Below are 21,868 nucleotides of genomic sequence, written 5' to 3'. Positions count from 1 at the left end.
TAAGCAGCTGGGTGTGTGCTAAGAGTCTGCTTCTGCACCAAAAAATGGCTCCCCCTTTCCATCTAATGCAACTGTGAAATCACCAGAGCAATACGCAATAAATCTCTGCCTGTAATTCCTTTTTGCACACAGAGTCATGTTTTCATATTAGTCACAAAACGAAATTTCTTTGCCAATTTGAAAGCACACTTACTACTCTTTTTTTTGGCAAGTGATAAACACTTTTACAGACTGACACATTTTAAACCAACTTTTCAGATTCTTAAAAAAGCACATGTCCAAACTGCTTTTTCAGACCAGCACCATGTGTAACCTGGGTGACTGACTACACTCCATCAAGGGCAACCAGCCTTAGTGATGCTGAATGTATTTGCATTACTGACTAAAACCTCAAACCCCACTCGCTTGTTAATACTGTGCATGATTCCACAGGGTAAGCAGCTGGGTGTGTGCTAAGAGTCTGCTTCTGCACCAAAAAATGGCTCCCCCTTTCCATCTAATGCAACTGTGAAATCACCAGAGCAATACGCAATAAATCTCTGCCTGTAATTCCTTTTTGCACACAGAGTCATGTTTTCATATTAGTCACAAAACGAAATTTCTTTGCCAATTTGAAAGCACACTTACTACTCTTTTTTTGGCAAGTGATAAACACTTTTACAGACTGACACATTTTGAATCCACTTTTTAGATTCTTAAAAAAGCACATGTCCAAACTGCTTTTTCAGACCAGCACCATGTGTAACCTGGGTGACTGACTACACTCCAGCAAGGGCAACCAGCCTTAATGATGCTGAATGTATTTGCATTACTGACTGAAACCTCAAACCCCACTCGCTTGTGAATACTGTGCATGATTCCACAGGGTAAGCAGCTGGGTGTGTGCTAAGAGTCTGCTTCTGCACCAAAAAATGGCTCCCCCTTTCCATCTAATGCAACTGTGAAATCACCAGAGCAATACGCAATAAATCTCTGCCTGTAATTCCTTTTTGCACACAGAGTCATGTTTTCATATTAGTCACAAAACGAAATTTCTTTGCCAATTTGAAAGCACACTTACTACTCTTTTTTTTGGCAAGTGATAAACACTTTTACAGACTGACACATTTTAAACCAACTTTTCAGATTCTTAAAAAAGCACATGTCCAAACTGCTTTTTCAGACCAGCACCATGTGTAACCTGGGTGACTGACTACACTCCATCAAGGGCAACCAGCCTTAGTGATGCTGAATGTATTTGCATTACTGACTGAAACCTCAAACCCCACTCGCTTGTTAATACTGTGCATGATTCCACAGGGTAAGCAGCTGGGTATGTGCTAAGAGTCTGCTTCTGCACCAAAAAATGGCTCCCCCTTTCCATCTAATGCAACTGTGAAATCACCAGAGCAATACGCAATAAATCTCTGCCTGTAATTCCTTTTTGCACACAGAGTCATGTTTTCATATTAGTCACAAAACGAAATTTCTTTGCCAATTTGAAAGCACACTTACTACTCTTTTTTTTGGCAAGTGATAAACACTTTTACAGAATGACACATTTTAAACCAACTTTTTAGATTCTTAAAAACGCACATGTCCAAACTGCTTTTTCAGACCAGCACCATGTGTAACCTGGGTGACTGACTACACTCCAGCAAGGGCAACCAGCCTTAGTGATGCTGAATGTATTTGCATTACTGACTGAAACCTCAAACCCCACTCGGTTGTGAATACTGTGCATGATTCCACAGGGTAAGCAGCTGGCTGTGTGCTAAGAGTCTGCTTCTGCATAAAAAAATACCTCCCCCTTTCCATCTAATGCAAATGTAAAATCACCAGAGCAATACCAAACAGCTTTCTGAGACCAACAACATGTGTAACCTGGGTGACTGACTACACTCCAGCAAGGGCAACCAGCCTTAGTAATGCTGAATGTATTTGCATTACTGAGTGCAACCTCAAACCCTAAAAGTATTCCTTATTTATACCAGTACACCTTAATTTATCGTGAAAACATAGTCCATATTATTTTACATGTTCCTCACATTTAAATTTCTCCCAAAACAGAAAATGATAAACACAACTTCAACAAAAGGAATTCCATTTCTATTATTCATTTCTTAATTTACCATATACATCCCCTCTCAAACTCTAAACTCACCTTTAAAATTAGTTAGTTGTGGAAGAAATGTGGCACTCAAACAGCAGATTATCAGAGCCAGGATCTCTGTTCTTTACACCTCTCTCCTCTCAGCAGAACCAGATAATGGCAAACTTTCCCTCTCTTTTTCCACACATATACATGTTAATTTCAAATCTCAGTGCTTCCCCCTTTTTTTCAAATGTAATCACACATTTCTATTGGTTGAAAACCAACCCTTTTCCAAAAGTACCCTTCCCCCAACTTGACTTCTGCCTAGTACCCTTCCCCCAACTTGACTTCTGCCTGCTACCATAGCAACAGCTCATGGAACACTGCTGTGTGGAGTTAGGTCAGAAGTTCACCAAACAATGTTTCATTTCCAAAGAGCAGGAGTGCTTGACTTTTCAAACCTAACAGCAAATCCATAGTACTGTTCTTTGGTAACACATTTTTCTGTACCAATACAAAACATGCTTCTATTAATTTACACATACAGCCTAGTTTTTATTGTAGAATGGTATGAAACAGCCAATCAGTTCTTTTTTTTATAAAAAAAATATGTATGCCCCCATTTCCAAACTGTCTTTCATTTCTTTTTACCATTCTACTGAATTACACCTCCTGAGTGCATCCAGTTCTCCTTTGAAGATGTTCACAGTGTGGATTGTAGGGCACAGCTATGTCTTCTGGAGTGAAAAGTATGCAGAGAAAACAGATATGGTGAGAGACCTTGCTTTGCCAAATGTAGACATTAAATGGATTGGTCAGAGAGGGTTAAAGTGGCACCAATTGATGCCATTGGTGAAATCCTTCATGCAAATCCAACACCCTGACCTCATAATAGTGCACTGTGGTGGCAATGACCTAGGCACTTTGACTGGGGTAGGTCTGGAAATGCTTATGAAGGACACCTTTGCACAACTGTTTTCACTTTTCCCTAAAACTGCCTTTGTGTTTTCTAACATATGCCAAAGGCAAAAATGGAACTGGTCCAATCATTTCTGTCCACAGATTGACAAAGCAAGAAAGCACGTCAACAAATCTGTTTCTGCTTTCCTCCGTGACTATGGTATGGGTTCCATTTACCACAACAACTTGCATTACGACATGCAAGACATTTATAGAGGAGATGGTGTGCACTTCACTGATGAAGGGAACAGAGTCTTCCTCTTGAACCTTAGACTCTGCATCGGTACTTACTTGTAGGTACCACTAAAAAATCACTTCATAAACACAACGGCTCTTTTTAGAGCCCCCTAATATCTAAACTCTTATATCTGCATTTCATTTCTTTTATTTTATTTTTTTTCTACCGTACGCGTACGTTAAGCTTACCGTACGCGTACCCCGCGATTTTTTTTTAAATCAATAAATGTTTTCTTTGTACTTTTCTGTCCTTCTTTGACCCCCTTACAAATGTTAGGGGGTCTGTAACTCTCTCCCTTGCCCCCTTTTCAAGATATCACTCTTTTTTTTCTGAGTGAAACACACGAAATGGCGGCCGCCGCTTCCTGGTTTCGACCGATTCGAATGTTTACTAAGATCTAACAACCAATCAGAATCGCGCTCGCGCACGCCACCGTACGCGTACGGTAAGCGCACCGTAAGCGCACCGTACGCTGGCTCAGATATATATATTGATTTAAAGGCTATTTTCTCAGAATCTACTGAACAGATTTACACCAAACCTAAAAAAGGCACTTCCTTGACCTGAGGACTACCTCTCTGCCAAATTTCAAGTAATTCTGTTCAGCCGTTCGGGCTGTAGCTGTGTCTAAAGGTCCTATGGAAAAATGCATGGGAAAAACGCGTTTTGGGACCCCCCTTTTATCTCAGCCCCCGCTTGACGAATCCCCCCGAGACTTTCAGGGTAGGAGCGGAGCGTAGCGCCCCACCTATTTTGAAAAATTCGCGAGGATTCGTCAACCGGCGCCAAAGTTATTCAAAATAGAATGTTGCGGATTTCCTATGGAAACGTGGTCCTAACTATAACTACCTACTGGCGACCGCCAGTAGGTAATATATATATATATATATATATATATATATTCACTGAAAAAACCATAGGTTTCACACACGTTATAGTTAGGAATTAGCATTTAAAAATCCTTAGAAATTCAATGAAAAAACCAAAGGTTTCACACACGTTATAGTTAGGAATTAGCATTTAAAAAACCTTGCTAATTCAATGAAAAAACCATAGGTTTCACACACGTTATAGTTAGGAATTAGCATTTAAAAAACCTTAGAAATTCAATGAAAAAACCAAAGGTTTCACACACGTTATAGTTAGCTGGACATTTTACTCGTAAAAAACCATTGAAATTCCCCCGTTATAGTTAGTTAAGCTAACTATAACTCGCGCGCCCGCAATGCACTGCTGATGACGTCACATATTACATCACTCATGACATGGTCAGTGACATCACTCATGACATCACTGATGACATCTCAAATGACATCACTGATGACATCACTGATGACATCATCCTTGTGATAGAGTGGCAGACCTCCTCTCACCCTAATATAACCTTTGATACACACATTCATAAATAGAGACTAAACTTTTCAAAACAATGGACATACCAATACCAGTTACAACAACCTCTTCAGTAATTCTAAGATCCACATACACATCCACTCATTCACCAACAGTCCTATACAGTCACTCATACATGTACTCACTCATCATATGTACTCATACACCTATACATCCTGTTACACAATGCCACTCATCCGTAGAGTTACTCACACACATAGTCACTCATGCTAATAAAGAATCAAACCTACATTTACTTGCATATGCAGTTATACACACACCACCACACTTACTTCTACGGAAACTTGCACATACTTAGTCTTTTAAACAATCACTAGAAACACATACTTATTCACACAGGAACTCTTTCAATCTCTCACTCTCACATATACTCACTTATATACACCAATAGTCACATATACTAGTTAAAAACATATGTAGTTACTCATAAAGACACTGTAGAGACAGTCATTCACTCACTAACACACCCATACACACACTCATCCACCCATGCAGTCCTGCACACATACTATCTTCAACACATACAAACAGTGAGTCACTCATTCATGCACCTATGCACTACGTAATACCCCCCATCGAACCATACAGACATCAGACACTTATACTGATACTCAAAAAACCAACTAATAACCTATATAGACACTCAAGTAGCTACTCACCAACCCATGCAGCCACTTATACACAAAGTGAGAGACTGATACAGATATTTACATATTTAAACATTACTCACTAAGCCATGTATTCACTAAGATACACTTAATCAGTCAGTTACACAATCAATTTTTCAAAAACAAATCATCCATTTAGACACTTATATACCCATTTATTCTTCCATCGACCTTGAGATATACATATATAAAACATATTTAATTTTCAGAAAAACACACATTCACGGGATGATGTCATCAGTGATGTCATCAGTGATGTCATTTGAGATGTCATCAGTGATGTCATGAGTGATGTCACTGACCATGTCATGAGTGATGTAATATGTGACGTCATCAGCAGTGCATTGCGGGCGCGCGAGTTATAGTTAGCTTAACTAACTATAACGGGGGAATTTCAATGGTTTTTTACGAGTAAAATGTCCAGCTAACTATAACGTGTGTGAAACCTTTGGTTTTTTCATTGAATTTCTAAGGTTTTTTAAATGCTAATTCCTAACTATAACGTGTGTGAAACCTATGGTTTTTTCATTGAATTAGCAAGGTTTTTTAAATGCTAATTCCTAACTATAACGTGTGTGAAACCTTTGGTTTTTTCATTGAATTTCTAAGGATTTTTAAATGCTAATTCCTAACTATAACGTGTGTGAAACCTATGGTTTTTTCAGTGAATTTGCAAGGTTTTTTAAATACTAATTCCTATCTATAACGTGTGTGAAACCTATGGTTTTTTCAGTGAATTTGTACGTTTTTTTAAATGCTAAGTTACTTTACGCCATTCGTGGCGTGCGCGCCCACTTAACGCAGTTCGTTCCGTGCGCGCACGGTGCGCTTCGCGCACCGTGCGCGCACAGTAAGCACGCGGTGCGCTTTGCGCACCGCGCGCCCACTTTACGCAGTTAGTGCCGTGCACGCACGGTGGGCACGCGGTGCGCTACGCGCACCGCGTGCCCACGTTACGCTAGATGGGCCATGTACGCACGATGCGCTTCGCGCACCGTGCGCACATGGAGGACATATGATGCACTTCGTTTTGAAAGGTAATATTTTAATTTTTCGTAATTTTTATAAGTGGGGTGGACAGAGTGTTGTTAATTTTTTCTTTTATTATTTTTGTTTAAAATATTGTGGTTTTTCACACCTCTAATAAGCCTTGCACATTTGGTGGCCTGCGGCCACCAAAAGCACAGGGGGTGGGGTAAGTGTGGATAGTGTTTTTTTTTTACATTTTTTACCGTACGCGTACGGTAAGCGTAATCGGCGAAATTAGCGAAAAAATAAAAATTGCATTTTTGGCCTTGGGAGGTCTTTGGGGACTCCCTCAACATGGCTATGTGTGTGGGAGCTGTCTAAACAGCCCCTTTACATGTTTATTGGTTTTATTTAACAACCTAGCTCTCAGTGCGAGAGAGAAAATGGCGGCCGCCGCTTCCTGGTTTCGGCTGTTTGGAATGTTTACTAAGATCTAAGAGCCAATCAGAATCGCGCTCGCGCACGCCACCGTACGCGTACGGTAAGCTTACGGTAAGCGTACCGTAAGCTGGCTCAGATATATATATTGATTTAAAGGCTATTTTCTCAGAATCTACTGAACAGATTTACACCAAACCTACAAAAGGCACTTCCTTGACCTGAGGACTACCTCTCTGCCAAATTTCTAGTAATTCTGTTCAGCCGTTCGGGCTGTAGCCCTGTCTAAAGGTCCTATGGAAAAATGCATGGGAAAAACGCGTTTTGGGACCCCCCTTTTATCTCAGCCCCCGCTTGACGAATCCCCCCGAGACTTTCAGGGTAGGAGCGGAGCGTAGCGCCCCACCTATTTTGAGAAATTCGCGAGGATTCGTCGACCGGCGCCAAAGTTATTCAAAATAGAATGTTGCGGATTTCCTATGGAAAAGGGGTCCTAACTATAACTACCTACTGGCGACCGCCAGTAGGTAATATATATAGATATATATATATATATATGGGTCCAACGCCTCCTCCAACTCAGTAAAAAGCACAGCACACTCCGGAATTCGAGGCAAGGACTTTATTGAAATAAAATGCGCGTAGTGCAGCAGTCCCAACAAACGCTAAGGCAGACGCGTTTCAAGCCTCCAATGGCTCTCATCAGTGCCTGTTCCTGGGTCTTCGCGCTCTCTGTGGTGTTCAACGAGGTGCAGGTGAGTTGAAAACCGCTCCTCTTTGTGATGTCATTACCTTCTCCTCCAATGGGTGACTCGCGCTTTCAGCCTGCCTGACTGAAGCATGCTGGTACATGCAGTCCTGAGGGGTGTTTGTTCAGTAACAGAAACACTCCACCATCAAGTGATGTCCCAAAATACTGGATCAGGGCCACACTCCAGATCAAGAGCCCTGCAGGATGACCAAAAGTCTTACACCCGACTCCTTATTCATGCGAAAATATCACCTCCTCTCTCCCCAAATGCAGTGTATCACACCATGTAGGCAGTCAAAACTGGTCGGGGGGGCTCCGTGTTTTTGCAGTTCATGCAATAATTCCAAGAGAGTTGCTGGTCTTAACACGGTGCACCAGACCGAGAGGGTGTGCTGTTAGTCAGCGACCTGCTGCTGACAAAACATGGGTCCAACGCCTCCTCCAACTCAGGAAAAAGCACAGCACACTCCGGAATTCGAGGCAAGGACTTTATTGAAATAAAATGCGTGTAGTGCAGCAGTCCCAACAAACGCTAAGGCAGACGCGTTTCAAGCCTCCAATGGCTCTCATCAGTGCCTGTTCCTGGGTCTTCGCGCTCTCTGTGGTGTTCAACGAGGTGCAGGTGAGTTGAAAACCGCTCCCCTTTGTGATGTCATTACCTTCTCCTCCAATGGGTGACTCGCGCTTTCAGCCTGCCTGACTGAAGCATGCTGGTACATGCAGTCCTGAGGGGTGTTTGTTCAGTAACAGAAACACTCCACCATCAAGTGATGTCCCAAAATACTGGATCAGGGCCACACTCCAGATCAAGAGCCCTGCAGGATGACCAAAAGCCTTACACCCGACTCCTTATTCAGGCAAAAATATCACCTCCTCTCTTCCCAAATGCAGTGTATCACACCATGTAGGCAGTCAAAACTGGTCGGGGGGGCTCCGTGTTTTTGCAGTTCATGCAATAATTCCAAGAGAGTTGCTGGTCTTAACACGGTGCACCAGACCGAGAGGGTGTGCTGTTAGTCAGATACCTGCTGCTGACAAAACATGGGTCCAACGCCTCCTCCAACTCAGGAAAAAGCGCAGCACACTCCGGAATTCGAGGCAAGGACTTTATTGAAATAAAATGCGCGTAGTGCAGCAGTCCCAACAAACGCTAAGGCAGACGCGTTTCAAGCCTCCAATGGCTCTCATCAGTGCCTGTTCCTGGGTCTTCGCGCTCTCTGTGGTGTTCAACGAGGTGCAGGTGAGTTGAAAACCGCTCCCCTTTGTGATGTCATTACCTTCTCCTCCAATGGGTGACTCGCGCTTTCAGCCTGCCTGACTGAAGCATGCTGGTACATGCAGTCCTGAGGGGTGTTTGTTCAGTAACAGAAACACTCCACCATCAAGTGATGTCCCAAAATACTGGATCAGGGTCACACTCCAGATCAAGAGCCCTGCAGGATGACCAAAAGCCTTACACCCGACTCCTTATTCAGGCGAAAATATCACCTCCTCTCTCCCCAAATGCAGTGTATCACACCATGTAGGCAGTCAAAACTGGTCGGGGGGGCTCCGTGTTTTTGCAGTTCATGCAATAATTCCAAGAGAGTTGCTGGTCTTAACACGGTGCACCAGACCGAGAGGGTGTGCTGTTAGTCAGCGACCTGCTGCTGACAAAACATGGGTCCAACGCCTCCTCCAACTCAGGAAAAAGCACAGCACACTCCGGAATTCAAGGCAAGGACTTTATTGAAATAAAATGCGCGTAGTGCAGCAGTCCCAACAAACGCTAAGGCAGAGCGTTTCAAGCCTCCAATGGCTCTCATCAGTGCCTGTTCCTGGGTCTTCGCGCTCTCTGTGGTGTTCAACGAGGTGCAGGTGAGTTGAAAACCGCTCCCCTTTGTGATGTCATTACCTTCTCCTCCAATGGGTGACTCGCGCTTTCAGCCTGCCTGACTGAGGCATGCTGGTACATGCAGTCCTGAGGGGTGTTTGTTCAGTAACAGAAACACTCCACCATCAAGTGATGTCCCAAAATACTGGATCAGGGCCACACTCCAGATCAAGAGCCCTGCAGGATGACCAAAAGCCTTACACCCGACTCCTTATTCAGGCAAAAATATCACCTCCTCTCTCCCCAAATGCAGTGTATCACACCATGTAGGCAGTCAAAACTGGTCGGGGGTGCTCCGTGTTTTTGCAGTTCATGCAATAATTCCAAGAGAGTTGCCTGTCTTAACACGGTGCACTAGACCGAGAGGGTGTGCTGTTAGTCAGCGACCTGCTGCTGACAAAACATGGGTCCAACGCCTCCTCCAACTCAGGAAAAAGCACAGCACACTCCGGAATTCGAGGCAAGGACTTTATTGAAATAAAATGCGCGTAGTGCAGCAGTCCCAACAAACGCTAAGGCAGACGCGTTTCAAGCCTCCAATTGCTCTCATCAGTGCCTGTTCCTGGGTCTTCGCGCTCACTGTGGTGTTCAACGAGGTGCAGGTGAGTTGAAAACCGCTCCCCTTTGTGATGTCATTACCTTCTCCTCCAATGGGTGACTCGCGCTTTCAGCCTGCCTGACTGAAGCATGCTGGTACATGCAGTCCTGAGGGGTGTTTGTTCAGTAACAGAATATATATATATATTCACTGAAAATACCATAGGTTTCACACACGTTATAGTTAGCTGGACATTTCACTCGTACAAAACCAATGAAATTTCCCCGTTATAGTTAGTTCAGCTAACTATAACTCGCGCGCCCGCAATCCACTGCTGATGACGTCACATATTACATCACTCATGACATGGTCAGTGATATCACTCATGACATCACTGATGACATCTCAAATGACATCACTGATGACATCATCCAGTGAATGTGTGATTTTCTTAAAAGTTTCAATATGTTTTATATATATAGGGAATGGCCTGTTAAAGAATGAGTGGGTGTACAAGTGTGTAAAGGGATGATTTTCTGTGTTGCGTAACTGACTCTATAAGTGAGTCGTTTAACTGCATCTTACTTCAGACTAGTGACTAAACTGTATAAATGTTTGTATGTGTCTGTGTGTTGGTGTATAAGTGGCGGCATGGTTTTGTGAATAGCTATATAAGTGTCTATATGAGTTATTGATTGCTTGTCTCAGTATCTGTATGGGTTCATGAGTGTTTGTGTGGGTAGGGTGTGTCTGACTCTGTGCATAGATGAGTGAGTGGGTGATTCTATGAGTGGATGGTTTTAAAAGTGCATCTGTGATGGACTGTATGGTTGAGTGAGTGTATGTATGGCTGTGTTATGGTTTGAATGTATATCTCAGTGGTACATTTGTGACTAACTACATATGTGAAAGGCAGTATATATGTGTGTAAGAGTATATAAGTGGGTAGATGTGAGAGTGTGTGATTGTGACAGTGACTGTATGGATGAGTGTGTGCTTGTGTCAATGATTCTAATAGAGCATAAGAATGTGATACTATTTTTGTGAGTGAGTGAACTTGAGTGTGTATAACTGTATAGGTGAGTAAATGGCAGTGTGATTATTTGCATGAATGACTAGGTGTGAGAGTACCTCTATGGATGATTGGTAGTGTGTGAGTGTCTATATAGGTGTGTGTATAAATTCATATGATACTTTTTTATGGAGTGACTGTTACTATGAGTGACTGTACAGGTGAGTGTGAGGAGGTGTATGAAGACCTAAAAGTTAATATGTGGGTATGCAGTTATTGGTATTGCATTATGTATTGTTTAGAGAATGGAACTCTGAAATTTTGAGTTGGTATATCAAAGGTTATATTAGGGTGTGAGAAGATGTGGTAATTTATCACATGGATGACATCATCAGTGATGTCATCAGTGATGTCATTTGAGATGTCATCAGTGATGTCATGAGTGATGTCACTGACCATGTCATGAGTGATGTAATATGTGACGTCATCAGCAGTGGATTACGGGCGCGCGAGTTATAGTTAGCTGAACTAACTATAATGGGGAAATTTCATTGGTTTTGTACGAGTGAAATGTCCAGCTAACTATAACGCATGTGAAACCTATGGTTTTTTCAGTGAATATATATATATATATATATTTTTTTTTTATTATCTTTTTTTTAATTCAATCTTTGTATGTTAGTACAGCTATTTTTTTCAAATAATATTTTACGTTTATTTTATAATAACTGGTATGGGCCCTTATCTTGCTTTAGAAATGTCCTGCTACTATCGACAATTACTGACCTGTTTTGAGGCTCAACCAATGCCTAAGGCACCTTGGCTGCTATAGGGACACTACTCCCATATGTGCATGTGACAACAAATCTATAGGTGATACTTTGCACATATTCATTAATTGTCCAAGGTGCAGCGTTTTGTGTCATGAATTTATACAGCTCCTTTTGTTGCTCATGAAATGCAATCAAGTGGGACTGGTGTAATTGTATTTACAGCTCTTAACTACCCCTACAGTGTTCCATTTTTTTAATCTAGTATCTTTCTGGTGTCTTAAAAGCTAGCTATCTTGTGGTTGTTCTTCTATTGCTGTAACTTTGTAGTTAATGTATTTTACTATGTTCAACTTTTATGATTTTATTTTTTAAATCAAATAAAGTATATATCGAAGTGAATTGTAAGGTTGTTAGAATATTTATATATTTTGAAGTTCATTTGTATTCTTTTTGCTGAATGTAAAATGCTGTTACTTTAATGTTTAGTAATGAAATGTCTTATTTTTGGCAACATTAATTTAGGTGAGATTGTGTGTTGTGATGTTTCTGTCAATTTATAGGTTTATGTAATGGTAAATATATTTTGGTTTCCAATATATTGTTAATGTTTTTGTAATGTTTTTGTGAATAAATATAGCTGCTATTGATAGTATGTCATTAATCCTGTACTAGGCAGTTGTGCAGTAGCTGTGATGTCTGTCAGTGCACTTGGTACCCCTACAGTAGGAGTCTGCACTTCTGCAATGTCCTCCTCAGCACCTGTATCTACCCAAGCAAGTGAGTTTGCCCTGTGCACAAGAAAGAATTCCATCAAATTAAACACACATCCTAGAAAAAGTGTGCAAGAGGCACCTAGCTCTACACAGCACAATTGCAGCCAATAAATGAATATATCTTGATAGCTTGGATTTTGACAAATCTGATAACCAAACCACAATTGATAGATCAATAGAACCTCAAATGCATGTACAAATTTGAATAATACATTCATGCAACAGTAATCAGTCCAACAGAAATAGAAATCATTTGATATCTCATACTTCAATGTACGCTCACAAAATCAATCCTCTCTATTCACATGCACGCTCCAGATCATTCAATAATGAACACCCTGTCACTTCTTAGGAGTCACCAGCATTGGGCACTCTTGGAAAAGTTCCAGAAACTCCATTCTCCCTTGGTCCAGGCATAAAACTCAGAAATCACAGGAACTTCGTATAGGAAACTCTTAATAAAGTATGCTTACACAACTATCCTCTGTCTGGTGGTTTTCCTCTAGCACCTTTGATCTTACAATAAGAATCACCATCCTCCACATCAATAGCCCTAACAATCTAGCAGAGTAAAGTCAAATAGTGACAGAGACCACTCAGTAACTTATTTGTAGATCGGTACGAAGTTAAAGGTTTTTATTACAAAAATCTCAAAATGGACAAAACAGAGAAATGCAGTAAATGCCAGGAAGGCTCAGACACAGAGTACAAAATAGGAAATCTTTTAAATTCTTTAAATCCTGGTAAGTAGTAAAGTCTCTTAGAAGCGTTATTGTCAAACCCATCTCCTCCCGCTTCCACATCCCAAAAATGCTATACAAGATTTTCAAACGGCTTCTCAGAAAACACCTGAAGGGTCACACAGGTCCTGATCACCAGCAGGTTGGACTACAACTACTCATCTACTCAGGAACCACCAACTCCACGGGCTCCTCATACTCAAATTCACTGCTCACTCACACATAAAAAGCGCCACACAACATCTGTCCAGCCTGCCTCAACAACCACATTTATTTCCACATACCTGCCAGACACCTCTGCTCGACCGGACTCTCACTCACAAATCCTATACTACTGAGTCTGCCCCAAAGCATGGCACAACCTCCCACAGCACATCAGAGACTCCTCATTGCTTCTTGAGTATTCTGCAAGAAGCTGAGGACCTGGCACTTTGAATAATTCTCTCCAAGGATTCAGCTGCCTCTCCACCTGCAAAACATCTAGATACCCTTACAGGTGATCAGCAGTTACCCTGATAAGCAAAACATAAAAAAATAAACATACCATAATCTATAAAGAGTATTGACAGCAGCTTTATAATAAAGTAAAGCTGTCAATTAAATTGGACAGAGTCTCAGGAGAAAAAGAAAATCTTTCTCTACATCATCAAAAACAGGATTTTCAATAAACATTTTATGCATAATCAATTAGCAAAACTGCAGATTGAGCATGGCATGACTATGGTTATCTTATATTGGACAAAACAGTTACAGGATCCACATTTTGGATTTTATTACACTAACCCATTTCTGAGGTACAAGACTCCTTTCGTTAGCTTCCACAACAATAGTAATCTGGGGATGTAAAATGCAATATGAAACATTCTCAAACAAAGACTCATACATTAGTGTAGTATCAGGCCTACGTCAGAACTTCCAACAGAAGTGTCCTTCAGAAAAATACATTAGGAACACAATGGAAAGTTTTATTCATAATACATGCTCACTAAACAAAATAACTAATACCATCACAATGTCCTCCACAAATACTATGAGGAGAGAAGACACAAAGGACGACACTGATTGGGAGGGGTAATGAGCGGAAGACAGATGAGCTGAACACCAGAAGCTGCATCCATGCATTATGAAAAGGGGGTTCTTGCAAAAATGTGGTGTAACTAAACTACATTAATAATCACACTCCTGATCATTATACTTAAATGTGTTAAGTGCAACATCATTAATCCATAAATGCACATTAGAAAAACCTTTGACACTGATGCAGCTAAATATTAGGATTGAGGCTTCTAATGTCATCCCAATTAAACAGGCAGGATTTCGAAAGAATAATTCAAACACCGATCATTGCTTCATCTTTTGTAAAGTTTTTAAAATATCCAAAATGTGTCATTTATTGGTGATTTGCAGATTGTAGGGAAGCTTTTCAGTTCCAGGTAGACATCTTGTACATTTCAAAGGTGCTACATTCTTGCTAATGGGCCCAGACTGAATTGTCATTAAATCCAAATCTATCTTCTAAATTTCCCGTAAACATATGTTCAAGCAAGGCTGCTATATGGATCTGCTTTATTTTATTTGTATATTGTGGGTCTTCTAGCTGACATTTACAATAATCATTCATTCTCCACTAAATTAGGTCCTATGCATTTTGCTCCCTCATATTTGTGAACATCTCGTCATGCTAAATCCTCTTGTAGTGTAATATTCAAAATAGATGTTTAATAAACATATTTCTGTAAAAAGGAACTACAAAAATCCTCTGTGGTAAGAAAGTTATTTTTTCTTGGTGTTAGGTAACAAGAAACCGGAAATTGGAACTCAATGGCAATACATAGGAATACCTTTACAAGTGCAAGGACATTAAAGGAATGTTAACATAGGGCAGCATTGGAAGCCAAGGCAGCACTTTCTAGTTAACCAAATGTTGATGGTCTTTTCAGCAGCTGTTCTGTTACTCTTCTATTAAGGACATTGAAAGGAAAAATCATTCCAATACTGCGTTATGGCAGTAGAATTATTATAATTTTGGAAAGAATCAGTTTTGTCAGCTAGAAGGTTTAATCTTAAAGGGGCCGATTCACAGAACTAACTTAAGACAAAATCCTAAACTTACTACTTTTAGTATTCACAGAACTTAGGATTTTGTCTTAAGTTTGTCTTAAGACAAACTTAAGACAGACTTAAGACAGACTTAAGACAGACTTAAGACAATATCCTAACTTAAGTCTGTCTTAAGTCTGTCTTAGTTCTGTCTTAAGATTGTCTTAAGTCTGTCTTAAGTTTATCTTAAGACAGACTTAAGAAAAAATCCTAACTTCTGTTTAGCATTTTGTCTTAAGTTAGTTCTGTGAATAGGGCCCATAGAGAGCTCTGATGATTCCTAGCTTTGTAGGCTACATGCTCTGTGGTTATAAATTGGCCAAAGCTCTTAGGATATAATTGTCAATAGAACGGCAATTTTTTCTTAAATTTGAAATATTGTGAGATAGGTTGTCCTCATTTGTGTACTGGAAATAAATACATTTGAAAATAATTTTTCTCGGTCTCTCACAATGTGTTTGTGAGGTGGATAAATATATTTCCTGGTATGTGAACTGAAGCTTTTAGCAGAAAACGTTACCTTAAAATGTTAATGTTAGAAAAAATTCAAGTTGGACAGCCCACAATGTCTAGAAAAAAAATGTAAATTAAAAAGTACATTTTTACCACAACGCTTGTTTTTAAATTATATTTGGCTTTTCAAATTCCAATGTAGATATCTACCCCCTATTCTGAGTTTTTAAAATATGTCATCAGATCAAAATCAAAAGTGATTGAACGGTTGGGCAAAAAGAGCACTCTATGTATTACAATTGGTTTAGGGCGCAATTCTTAACCTTTGACTTCTAGGACCTGACAGAATCACCACTGGAAGCCGGGGAGCCCAGTATAAACAATTTCTTAAATTTAAACTTCAAGCAATACAGAGAAAAACTGAAACCTTTATAGATTGAAAAAATGCACAACTTATGAAACATTTTCTTTGATTTACTAACAAAAATAATCACAATATTATTTTTTAATGGGAAGGGTGTGGCTTTTCAAAATGTTGTTTTATTTCTTATATATTAAGCTATATGATATTCCCTAACATATCACTTATGGGCTGATTCCAAGTTTGGTGGTTCGTGGACCGCCAGACTCGGGGTGGCGCCGCGGTACGCACCGGTGGTCTGACTGCTGTATTATGAATATGGCAGTCAAACCACCATGGGACCTCTGAAACTGCCGGGATCATGTCAGTCAGGCCCAGAAATATGCTGGCAAAAGCATATTCTGAGTTCCTCACACCCAGACTTCATCGCACTGAGCCTGCCATGAAAACTGTTGTGGTGAGGAAACTAAGGGGCCCTGCAGGGCCCCCTGTTGCCTCAGGCCATGGGGATGCATGTAGGGAGGCAAATGGTGTGCCCCCCTGTGTGCATGCAACCCCCTGTTCCTGCAAGGCATTGACTTCACAGCCCATGCCGTGAGGGAACGGGCTTTGGAGCTCACTCTGTGCTGCAGTGCTATGGCCCACTATTGAGCCTTTGTACCGCATAGTTGCTGAACAGCCAATGGACTGCTGCCCACCAGGCCACGGGGAAACTCGTAATCTGGCAGGCGGTCAAGTTTGGCAGTGTGGTAGTGGGCAGTGGTGTGCCGTCCCGATCCCACACTGCCAAACTCGTAATCGGGTCCTATGGGGCTCATTACGATAGTGGGCGGACATCACTCCACCCGCCATCATAGCAGTGCTGCGACCGCCCGCCAGACATGCGGTGGTCTCACCACTGCAATTAAGATGCACCTGCCATACTGACTGACACATACTGGCCTTTTAACAGTGCAGACGGTGCTTCTGGCTGCAACACAGTCCGCAACACTGAAATGCCATGCCGAGCATTTCCCAGCACTACGCGGTGCCTGCCACTTGGTGCATGGAAATGCAGGGGGGTACCATGGGTAAACCCCAGTGCAGCGACACCCCCCAACAAGGGTGGCCTGCAACAGGCCCCCAAAGCCAATCCCCGCCAGCCTTTCCGAAAGGCCTTCAAAATCCCACATCCTAATTTGGTGGACGATGCCTTCTAGGCACCGCCACTATTTTAGGCGCCCTGCACCCTCCGCCAGGCAATCGGGACGATTGTCTTTGGTGGTGAAGCGGCAGAAGGACTTTGTGTCTGCTGTGGTACCCACTGCCATCCTAATTGGGCGGTTAGTTAAATGCTCAGTGATGGCGGAAGGACCGCCACCACCGGCCCAGCGGTGACGGTCCTTCCGCCATCATAATGAACCCCTTAGTCTTTTTTGCTCCTATTGCATGCTGTGTTTTTGTGCTTCAATTGCAAATTGTCCATACTAGACTTTGTTTACTGCACTTGCACTTCTCCCACAAATCAAACTTAGGATAATACCTGAATTTTTAGCCTTCAGTTTCAAATTCCTTCGCATTTATAGAGCATATTAAAATGTTTAATTTTAGATTTTACCTTTTATATGTATAAATATTTTATTAGTCTGCTAGTATTGTTTAATTTTCAAATTGTCATGGACACCTTTGGCAGGCGTTGCAGACCCTATCGGTATACTGACCACAGGTTAATAATCACTGGCTTTTGGGAAGTGTTTATACATTTTTCTAAATTCTATGGAGTATGATTGTTATTATTATAATAAATGTCATAATATAATTATTGTTATCCTATATTGGATTTCTAGAGGTTTGTGCCCTGAAAACAATATCATCCCATTCAACCATTGAACATGCAGTTACTAAAAAGACTTTCCACCTGGAGATATATCAATATCTTGGTTTTTTATGTACTGTGTTTTGCCATGGTGGTGAGATTATATTTGCAAATTGGCATTTGTTTTATGGGCCAAAATTAACTTCTTATGTGTTCTTATGCATGGCAGTGTTAGTGAGAAAAGAGAGCCAGATGGGGGCTTGTGCTTTCCATCCCCCTTTGCTTTTTGGTTCTGTTTTTCTGCAGCTGGTGAAGCTTGGTTTTATTACTCCCTGTAAGAGGATGATGTGGTAATGTTGCATGATATCACTTTATTTGAATGAGTTTGTATTCCACATTGAAAAACAGATTCAACGAATTATAAAAATGGACTTCAATATGTTAGACCCCGTTGCAGGGCCACTGCACAAGCAGGAGTAGTGAGCCTCAACTGTGACGACCGAGGCCTTTTACCACTGTCCCGGGGCCTGACCTACTTTGGCACTGCAAGCGGGCACAAAGTACACTTTTTCCACATTTGACCCGTAGAGGAGTGAGGGCGAGCCAGGAGTTGGTTCTGAGGGAGGAAGTTTGGTGGGTAGAGACTCAGAACTCAACAAGTTATGCAACAGAAGCCAGAAATGATGTTAAGCCTGGTGCCTATCTTTATAGAAACTGTTTTGTACTTTTGCTACAAAAAGAAAAATATAATACCACACAAAGTACGATCAAATAGGCACAGGGTTCTAATGTGAGTGGTGTGGGATTAAAATCGCACCAGGAAACGAGGTGAGATTGTGGCACAGATGAAAGCTCACAATGACACGTGTGAACAACCTTCCTGGGTCTGTAATCTACAGATCAGTTCATTCGTATCCCCTTATTATAAAGTTCTCCCAGGGCTTCAATGCGTAAAGAAGAACATAACTATTCAACAGCAGTCCCTTTCGGAAGGGTCTGATTCACAGAGGATTCACAGAGGCCTGCGGACACAGCAGTCACTTTCAGAAGGGCCAGATTCACAGAGGATTCACAAAGGCCTGGGGACACAGCAGTCACTTTCAGAAAGCGCTGATTCACAGAGGATTCACAAAGGCCTGCGGACACAGCAGTCACTTTCAGAAAGGACTGATTCACTGAGGATTCACCGAAGCCTGCGGACACAGCAGTAACTTTCAGAAAGGTCTGATTCATAGAGGATTCACAGAGGTCTGGGGAACCAGCAGCCACTTTCAGAAGCAACTGATTCACAAAGGCCTGAGGACACAGCAGTCACTTTCAGAAAGTACTGATTCACAGAGGATTCACAAAGCCCTGGGGACACAGCAGTCACTTTCAGAAAGGACCATTCACAGAGGATTCACAAAGGCCTGGGGACACAGCAGTCACTTTCAGAAAGGGCTGATTCACAGAGGATTCACAAAGGCCTGCGGACACAGCAGTCACTTTCAGAAAGGACCATTCACAGAGGATTCACAAAGGCCTGGGGACACAGCAGTCACTTTCAGAAAGGGATGATTCACAGAGGATTCACAAAGGCCTGCGGACACAGCAGTCACTTTCAGAAAGGACTGATTCACTGAGGATTCACCGAAGCCTGCGGACACAGCAATAACTTTCAGAAAGGTCTGATTCATAGAGGATTCACAGAGGTCTGGGGAACCAGCAGCCACTTTCAGAAGCAACTGATTCACAAAAGCCTGAGGACACAGCAGTCAGTTTCAGAAAGGACTGATTCACAGAGGATTCACAAAGCCCTGGGGACACAGCAGTCACTTTCAGAAAGGACCATTCACAGAGGATTCACAAAGGCCTGGGGACACAGCAGTCACTTTCAGAAAGGAATATTCACAGAGGATTTACAAATGCCTGGGGACACAGCAGTCACTTTCAGAAGGGCCTGATTCACAGAGGATTCACAAAGGCCTGTGGACACAGCAGTCACTTTCAGAAAGGACTGATTCACAGAGGATTCACAAAGGCCTGCGGACACAGCAGTCACTTTCAGAAAGGACTGATTCACAGAGGATTCACAAAGGCCTGGGGACACAGCGGTCACTTTCAGAAGGGCCTGATTCACAGAGGATTCACAAAGGCCTGTGGACACAGCAGTCACTTTCAGAAAGGACTGATTCACAGAGGATTCACAAAGGCCTGCGGACACAGCAGTCACTTTCAGAAAGGACTGATTCACAGAGGATTCACAAAGGCCTGGGGACACAGCGGTCACTTTCAGAAAGGACTGATTCGCTGAGGATTCCCCGAAGCCTGCGGACACAGCAGTAACTTTCAGAAAGGACTATTCACAGAGGATTCAGAGAGGCCTGGGGAACCAGCAGCCACTTTCAGAAGCAACTGATTCACAGAGGTCTGAGGACACAGCTGCCACTTTCAGAAAGGACCTGGTTCACAGAGAATTCACAAAGGCCTGGGGACACAGCAGTCACTTTCAGAAAGGACTGATTCACAGAGGATTCCAAAGGCTTGGGGACACAGCGGCCACTTTCAGAAAGGACCTGGTTCACAGAAGATTCACAGAGGCCCGAGGACCCAGCGTCACTTTCAGAAGAGACTGATTCACAGACACTGTCAGATAAAGCAGTCACTTTCAGAAAGGACTGACTCACAGAGGTGTAAGGACACAACAGTCACATTCATAAAGGACTGATTCATAGATGTTGGAGGACACAACAGTCACTTTCAGAAAAGGCTGATTCACAAATAATGGAGGACACGACAGTCACTTTCAGAAAGGACTGATTCACTGAGGATTCATCTAAGCCTGCGGACACAGCAGTCACTTTCAGAAAGGACTGATTCACTGAGGATTCACAGAGGCCTGGGGAACCAGCAGCCACTTTCAGAAGCAACTGATTCACAGAGGTCTGAGGACACAGCGGCCACTTTCAGAAAGGACCTGGTTCACAGAGGATTCATAGAGGTCTGATGACCCAGCAGGTATTTTCAGAAGTGGCTGATTCTCAGAGGCTAAAGGGGCCAGCAGTCAGCTTTTAAGTCATTTACCACATTGGCCTGAGGACTCTTAGTCAAAGTCTGAACAGATGTTGATTTACACAGGCCTGAAAGCAAAGCTGTCAGATTTAGAGGGGATTAATTCGCACTGGACTGTGGGGTCAGTGGTCCATTTTGAAACATCTGAATGATGCAGATCTGAGGGCACAACAGCCAGGTTCATGTGGTATTGTGCAAGCCTGTGGCTTGGAATGTCATGAGGTTGGAATGTCATGAAGTCATTGGAGCTCTGCATCCTGATTGTAGTCAGTGGCTCCAGTGCCCCTTCATGGATAGATGCACTTTATGATTAAACCCACTACCCAACCTCAATTGCAGTTCATAAATAATGAATATGCACCAATCTAACTGCAAAGTCGTCACAGTCTTCAACAACCATAAGGCCCAGCAGTCACATCAAAGAGAGAGAAAGGGATTCACAAAGGCATGAAGGCATAGCACTCAGTTGCATATAGAATTCATTGACACGGGATTTAGGACACAACATTCAAAGCTTGAGCAGGGAATGGTTTGCATAGACATGAGAACAGCTTTTGAAAGGATGAACTCATGCACCCCTCACTGCAGAGCTTTCTTAGTGTGGACAGAGATAATTCATACAGGCACAAGGTGCAGTGATCAGTCTGGAAAGCAGAGACTTTACTCCTGAGAGTAACTGCAGAGGCTGCTAGGAGAGCCAGGTTTGGCCTTACATTACCCAGAGATCTCAGGCATGGTGACAGCAAAGTGGGAACAGCTGTAGGAAGGATGAGCTGAGATGGGAAAAGGCCGAGGCTGCTGTGTGTAAGATGCTAGCACAAGGTCACACACCCTCAAGGGGGGGGCAGGTACAGCATTTGCCTAAGATGTGGTTTCTGTTGCGTGTCT

At 42.2% G+C, this 21,868-nt stretch overlaps 1 protein-coding gene across 2 annotated transcripts in view; it reads right to left on the bottom strand.

Moving 5' to 3' along the window:
• Positions 1 to 21,868, bottom strand: part of LOC146808595 (tyrosinase-like) — a 510,585-nt gene that overhangs the window by 385,855 nt on the left and 102,862 nt on the right. The window lies entirely within an intron of this gene.

Source organism: Triturus cristatus, chromosome 8 (genome assembly GCF_964204655.1).
Source record: "Triturus cristatus chromosome 8, aTriCri1.1, whole genome shotgun sequence".
In the NCBI taxonomy this organism is placed as follows: Eukaryota; Metazoa; Chordata; class Amphibia; order Caudata; family Salamandridae; genus Triturus; species Triturus cristatus.
This window is presented reverse-complemented; position numbering and strand designations above follow the sequence as displayed.